The following is a 7,868-nucleotide window of genomic DNA, read 5'->3' as shown; positions in this document are numbered from 1 at the left end:
AGGATGAACTAAAGACATTCTAAACTGTCGAGGAATTTGAAAATATGTTAGATGCACCGTGATCCAATTTTTGTAATGTTTTTTTTTTTTTGTTGTTTTTGTTTACAGAAATAGGACTAGTAATAGTCGTAAATTCAATAGAGTTGATTAGTGTTTCCGTATCCGTTTCACGATGATGCAGGCCACAGAAATAACCACGTGGGTTGGCCAAGTTGCGAATTCATCTTGTTAAATTATTTTTCACATGCACTTCACAATGTCTTAAACACTATGTACATCTTTATTTATTGCTTCTATACCGTTATAAATTTTTTCAAGTGTCTCTTGTGTCTAGAAATCGGTAAAAATTCGCCTTTGCGTGTACCATAACTATTCATAACGAAGGCAATATAATTAATTAAAGTGTTTTTTTTAACTTGTTCAATATGAGTTATTTTATTTATGTATCAACATTATTTAATCATTAAAGTTTTTGTTGAAGAAACTGCAGTAGGGAGTACTTTATATCCGGTTCTTTGCCAGTGAATTGTATAAACATTCTAAGTTTTATGGTATATTTTTCTTAGCTGCCGAACTACAATATGCGGAAAACAGGTGCAAATGCTTAGAAAATAATTATTTATTTATAAATTATGCATTCTTTAACCTTTTAGGAAGGTTAAACGTTTTGAAACTTATCCATCGTTTGGATGTTAAGTGAAATTTTGTTATTCATTTTTAGAATAAAAGGGCGTTGTACATATGCAATGCTGCCAAGTTTGAAAATAAAATTGTAACTGGGGTGATACAAAAAAAAAAATGGCCAAAAATATTGTTCACGGTAACTATATCTTCGTGGTAATATATTCGAGATTGTCAAAATTTGGTAATATTTATCATTAGGAGGAAGAAGAAAATAATGTTTTTTTTCCTTTCCTTTCTTAGTACATTAAGGAAAATAAATTAACAAGTGCATCGAGCATTATTAATTTATTTATGTATTATTAGTTGTTGTTTAATGAGTTTTGGGTTGCGCTTTAATAGATTCGGTTATCAGATATTAAACTTTTTTTTTTTTTTTTGCTGTGGAGTTCTTTCAAGAGAATCCTATTTATCTAATGTTCTTTATGGCTTTTGTAATTGAATTTTTGTAACTATTTTCATGCATCGTGTACTTGAAACATCCTTTTTTTAATGGAAAATTAATTACAAATCTAGACTTAGGAAATAAATTTATACTGAACATAAATTGTGGCCATTTGAAAGAATAAATGACCCAAAAAAGTGGTTTAAATAAAGAAAGAATTAGAGCGTCATTAATCTAATTAAAACCCTTTAAAATGTAGAATTGCATAAAAATTCTAGATATTAAGTTTTTGGAATGAGATTTTGGTTCCATTTTATAAGCTTACGCTAATATAGTAACATTTTTCTTACAAAGAAATAAATAAAAAAATAAAATTTTCTTTTTCTATTCATTCACTAACTGCTGTTACTCTTAATATATATATATATATAAAAAGAATGTAAGAGCCATTAATAGAAACATGACAAGCGAAGGACAAAAGTTAGAAAGAAATGTTAAGGGGGGAAATTATAACAGACATCTCCCTTCTGAAAGAGGAGAGATTTAACATAACGAGGCACGTGTGCCCCTGGGACATGGTCCACAGAAAGAAATAAACATATCCAATTACTTTCGTTTGTATTTCCACAGTTTTTTTAATATTAACATCAAGTGTAAGAAGTATTAAGGTTTTATATTAAAGTGCAGAGCTTATGATTTACTCTGCACTTTGAGTTTGGTTTTCTTTAAAAGAGTTCTGTGAAATTGAAATTAATAGCACATGTTGATTTTCTTTCCTTCCCTTCCCTTTTTTTTTTTTTGTGGTTATGTTTTAATCATAAGGATAGTATGTGAACTCTTGCTTAACTCACAGTTTTCATGGGAAATGTAAATTAATGGAAAATTATCTTAAAAATTTATTAATTTTGGATTTAAAGTGAATTAATTTCATTTTTTAGAAAATTTATTGTCTTCACTCATTTTTTATCTGAAATTAATTAAATTTTAGAATTATCCAATTAATCTGTATCATTGAAAACTTATCATTAGTTTTGTTTATAAATAATTTAAGTATTTTTATGTAAAATAAATAGTTTATATATCAATGTATAATTGATATGATATATTGCTCTATGTTTGAGTTTATCAGCATCAAATTCTTCAGTAATGCTTTGTTTATTATAGAAAATAAGATATCTATCAGTTAATTACTGCTTGTTTATAAGTTTTTTTTTTTTTTGTTTATAAATAAAATTAAACAAAATTTTATTTTTTATTTTTGTACTGTCTAACTTATGTGGAAAGTGAAGTTTTTTTTAAAAATATAATGTTTATTATAAATGTTTTAAATTAACAAAAACTATGTGTATTTCCAGATGGGCAGTATCGACAGTCATGACTAGACAAAATGCAGTTCCTTCTTCGGATGGAAATAATTTTATTTCGGCATTAATACCTTTGTGGGATATGGCTAATCACATTAATGGAAAAGTAAGATTTAAACATTAAAAAAAATTAACTCGTACAAAAAAGTTTCTTCTTTCATATTCTTTATTGTAATTTGAAATAAGTCAAAATAACAACAGAATAATTTAAATTTATTTGTTATAATCAATGCATTTAATTGCATCAATGTAAAATAATTATTTTGGCATTTCTCCTGATAATTATATTTGGCATTAAATCTGAAAATGAAACAAAAAAGAAACTTTAAAAATATTTTTATTTATTAAAATTTAATCTTTCTAAATTTGTTCACTTTTATGCTTGATACGACAGAGTCATTCTTTATGTTTAACAATTATTATAAAAAAAAACTTTTACCACAGAATAATAATGGTAAAGAAATATGTGTAAGAGTCTTATTCACAAAAGTTAATATCTTAATTATTCAAATAATTTAATAAATTGATAATTTAATTAAGCTTCTATATCATTGATTTTTAATAAATATTGGTACAGACTAATGAATAAAAATCTGAATGCTAAATATATATTGAGTTTGAATAAGAGAATACAAATTTGAAAAATGTATTAATAAGTGAAATCATTACATTTATCTATCAATGCATTATTACAATGCATTTAAATAGTTTTAAATTATATTGATATTTTTATTGTTTGAAAATGTAATTGTACTGCTAAAATTTTATTTTTAGTTCATTTTTTTCATGATTTGGCTCTTAGTATCACAAAAGGTTCCTGACTCCTTGATAGATTCAAGTTAGATTTAGAATGGATATAAATATCATTTACAAACATGATGAAATCAAATGATATAAAATATATATTTATATTTACTGATTTTAAAGCTAAGCAAATAAAATAGTTTTGACACATTTATTTGGGATATTTTGGTTAATTTACTAAACTTATATCATATTTAGGTATTTTAGTGTATAATGTATTCACTTTAGCTCTACCATTTAGCTGTACGACATATAATTAGCTTACTAACTTGTTTTTGGTTATTAAAAATAAGTTTTTTTTTTATATTGATAAATTTTTTAAAAAATGAAAAGAATTTTTGAGTATTTCTACCGCGGTTTTAATTCTTAGGAGCAAAATTGAAACTAATTTTTTTTTTCGTAAAATTTCTTTTTGTGCATGATTTGAAGAAAATATTCTCCAAATTCCAGTACAATATGCCCACAAAATACTTTACCAGACAATACTTAATAACAGAAACTCGTTTATATTTTCCTGATAACTGTATCTTAGTTAACAAACACGAATGTGAAGATTGCTTTGTGGATTTGATTTTCTTAAAATCAGTTTTTTCATATTATTCTTTTCGATATAAAGATATTTAAGGAAATTCACCTTTTGATTTCCAGTAGTAGTTTAATATCATAAAAATATTTTTGACCTATTCATAGGTCTTCCTCAGTTAGGATTAACAAATCAAATATATAAATAGCATTTTGAGATTAAAATCAAACAGAATAGAACTTCCAAATTTGTAAACTTAAATGAATGTAATATAAAATTTAAATAAAGAAAATAAAATTCAATAATTAAAATTTTAAAATAAACGAAATACAGTTATTTTTATTTATTTATTTAATATAACATACATATATGGGAGCTACAATGAGGAGTTTGCAAGCAAGACTCAAGGAACATAAAAATACAATTAACAAGAACACAAACAACATAATCTTAGCCAACTATGCCAGAGAGCAGGACGTAAGAGTTGCATGGGAGGATGCATCAATAATACAACCTAATAGAAATCTTAGCGACCTCCGATACTTGGAAATGATAGAAATATTTAAAGCTCACAAAAACGAATGTGTATTAATTTTAGAGACGTAGACAGTCTTTCCATGACCTGGAAATATATTTTTGAACCATAAACTTTGACACTATTTATTTATTTATTTAAATAATANTACAGAAATCACTCCTTTAGAATTCTTTTTAAAGAAAAAGAATTCTAAAGGAGTAATTTCTGTAGTATTATGCTATACTGGTGTGCAAAACTTAAAACTTAAGCAACAATTGTTTTTTTTTTTTGCTGTAACTCTGCAAGAAATCACCTAGGAAACATGAAATTCAGAATACAGAGACAATATTTTGCAAATACTTATAGGATGAAGAATGCATACAGTATGGAATCAAAGCATTCTTTTTATTTGTAGTCTTGCACTGCACATGCTGACTGCATGCATTTTGTGTGCCCTCATATCACCTATGATGTCTTTTTTTTGCATACGAATCACCTTTCTACTGAAATGGGTGTTCATTGTACTGATCGCAACAAGCCCTTTTTTACAATTTCAAGGCTATCTGTTTAAAAATTACATAGTTGCTTAAGTTTTCCATGCCAGTGTATGTTTTTGATTGTTTTATGGAAAACAAAACTTTTCAATTTAATACTTACAATATTCTAGAAGATTTTATAAAATTTATTTTTTAAAAAACAATATTAAGTATAAAAATATAATCATGAAATCATCATATATTAATAATTTATCTATTTATTATAAAAGCATTTTAATGACAAAAATAATAGTAAAAACATTTTAATGACAAAAATAATAGTAAAAACAGAGTTAAGATACTTCTATAACTTATATTAAAGAAATGCTTTGATAAATTTTTGCATGTTTGATTTGTTGTTCGAAATCGAGATTGTGTACATATCATGACTTCATTCATTTATTATATTTGCACTTAGTTTATTATATAAAAGCATTTTTAACAGTATTATAAAAAAATCACAGCAATATTAATTTTGCAATATTTTATTCAATATTTTATTCAAATTCAATATTTTATTCAAATTCAGTCATTTGAAATCCTAAATTAATATAATTTAGGATTTCAAATGACTGAATTTGAAAATTTTGTGATTTTTTTTTCATTATTAAGAAAAACTTATTTCTTTTTTATANATTGTATGATATTTCATTTTGTGTTTATTTAAATAAATAATTAATAATTTGAAATAAGTAGAAAAGATAGTTATATTAACTGTTTTCTGTAACAATACAGTTTCATATTTTATTATGCTTTTACAATTAATTTTGTATTCAGGTGACAAACAGCACAATCAATTATGTAGCTCAACTATTGACTATAGTTTAGAATTCGGTTGTGATTACTTCAAATATAAATACTTTTATTTCTTTTTTTAAGGATTAGATATTTTAATAAGGAAAGTTCATTTCTTTAATAATTAGAAAAAGTATATATAATGTTTTAATTTTAAAATTTTTATGATGATTGTATAATTTAACATTATAATTCTTCTCTTAAAATTTTTTATACATAATTTTAATTTAATTAATTTCAAACTACATCAAATGTGATTTTAAATGTTAACAACTTTCTTTCCTAGGTTTACATTTTTTATGGTGCTCGAAAAAATGCAGAATTCTTTATCCACAATGGCTTCGTTTATCCTGAAAATCAACATGATGCAACATTACTGAAATTTGGTATATTGATGTTTTTAAATACATTAATAGATTTTAAAAAATTAAGTATGTTACTAATTATTTATTAATATGGATTAGAAGTTTATTGCATATTTAAACTACCAGCAAAACTTAGTTTTTTTAGGAGATAAGTGATAATACAAATGATAAATACATCTTAAATATTTTCAGATTTATAAATCTGATCTTCAAAACTAAATAGGATATTTTAGTAATGTTAAAAAATTATCTTGAATACCAGTTATTCTTTTCTAATTTGTGAGTCAGCTTAAAGTTAACTAGAAAGAGAATTTTTTCTTTGTTTTTCAGTTTCAACAAACACCAACAGTTTCTTTTCATAAATTTATGCAAACTGCTTGTATAAAACAATACAAAACAGTTTGTTCTATCAACTAATGCATAATTCTCTCACAAACACAGTCTACGTCACACCAAAAAAAAAAAAAAACTTCTGGAAAGGGATATTCAAACTTATTGTAAACAATTTTTTTCAATGATTCAAATCCTCTTCAAACAATTTTTTAATTGAATGCCATTTGAGACTAAATGCCAGAAAAAATCTTGCATTTCTTCAGAACATTCCAAAAACAAAAAAATTTTTTTTCAAATTCAAACAATTCAATTCTACTGAATTCTAACACAGTCCATGTTTAAGTTGAGCAGTTTCAAAATGAAGTAATAATATAGAAATAATTATTTTTTTTCATCAGAACTGTTTTCAGAGAAAATCTGTCTGTAGATTATTTTGTAGTGTTACAATTTAAAAAAAAAGGGCAAAAATCTATTTTTTTTAGAAAAGTTTTTCAAAAGCTACAGAAATCACTCCTTTAGAATTCTTTTTAAAGAAAAAGAATTCTAAAGGAGTAATTTCTGTAGTATTATGCTATACTGGTGTGCAAAACTTAAAACTTAAGCAACAATTGTTTTTTTTTTGCTGTAACTCTGCAAGAAATCACCTAGGAAACATGAAATTCAGAATACAGAGACAATATTTTGCAAATACTTATAGGATGAAGAAAGCATACTAGTGCAAAAATGAATAGAATGCATACAGTATGGAATCAAAGCATTCTTTTTATTTGTAGTCTTGCACTGCACATTGCTGACTGCATGCATTTTGTGTGCCCTCATATCACCTATGATGTCTTTTTTTTGCATACGAATCACCTTTCTAGTGAAATGGGTGTTCATTGTACTGATCGCAACAAGCCCTTTTTTACAATTTCAAGGCTATCTGTTTAAAAATTACATAGTTGCTTAAGTTTTGCATGCCAGTGTATGTTTTTGATTGTTTTATGGAAAACAAAACTTTTCAATTTAATACTTACAATATTCTAGAAGATTTTATAAAATTTATTTTTTAAAAAACAATATTAAGTATAAAAATATAATCATGAAATCATCATATATTAATAATTTATCTATTTATTATAAAAGCATTTTAATGACAAAAATAACAGTAAAAACAGAGTTAAGATACTTCTATAACTTATATTAAAGAAATGCTTTGATAAATTTTTGCATCTTTGATTTGTTGTTCGAAATCAAGATTGTGTACATATCATGACTTCATTTATTATATTTGCACTTAGTTTATTATATAAAAGCATTTTTAACAGTACAGTAGAACCTCGGAAACTCGGCCTAATGTGGACCGAAGGGTGGCCGAGTTTGTGAAAATGCCGGGTTATCGGGAATGGGGTTAAAAAAAATAAGTGCGAGTGTTTCCTCAGAAAATACTGTACTGTACTTGTATGTATTGTTTACTTGAGAATATAACAGAGAATAAACTGCCCGAATACCCTTAAACAAAGGAAAAGTACGTCCTTTATGAAGGCATAGAGCCTTTACTACATGAAAATGAAAATTAATGAATA

General features: G+C 25.0%; 1 long non-coding RNA gene across 1 annotated transcript in view; it reads right to left on the bottom strand.

The window, feature by feature from the left end:
* Nucleotides 1–5,841: 5,841 nt before the first annotated feature.
* LOC111628526 overlaps nucleotides 5,842–7,868 on the bottom strand; it is an 82,681-nt gene continuing 80,654 nt past the window's right edge. The window contains exon 4 of the long non-coding RNA XR_002757188.1: nucleotides 5,842–5,955. This is a non-coding gene — a long non-coding RNA (uncharacterized LOC111628526). The remainder of the gene's footprint in view (nucleotides 5,956–7,868) is intronic.

This window comes from Centruroides sculpturatus, unplaced genomic scaffold, assembly GCF_000671375.1.
Source record: "Centruroides sculpturatus isolate CEXI.00-Female unplaced genomic scaffold, Cexi_2.0 scaffold426, whole genome shotgun sequence".
In the NCBI taxonomy this organism is placed as follows: Eukaryota; Metazoa; Arthropoda; class Arachnida; order Scorpiones; family Buthidae; genus Centruroides; species Centruroides sculpturatus.
This window is presented reverse-complemented; position numbering and strand designations above follow the sequence as displayed.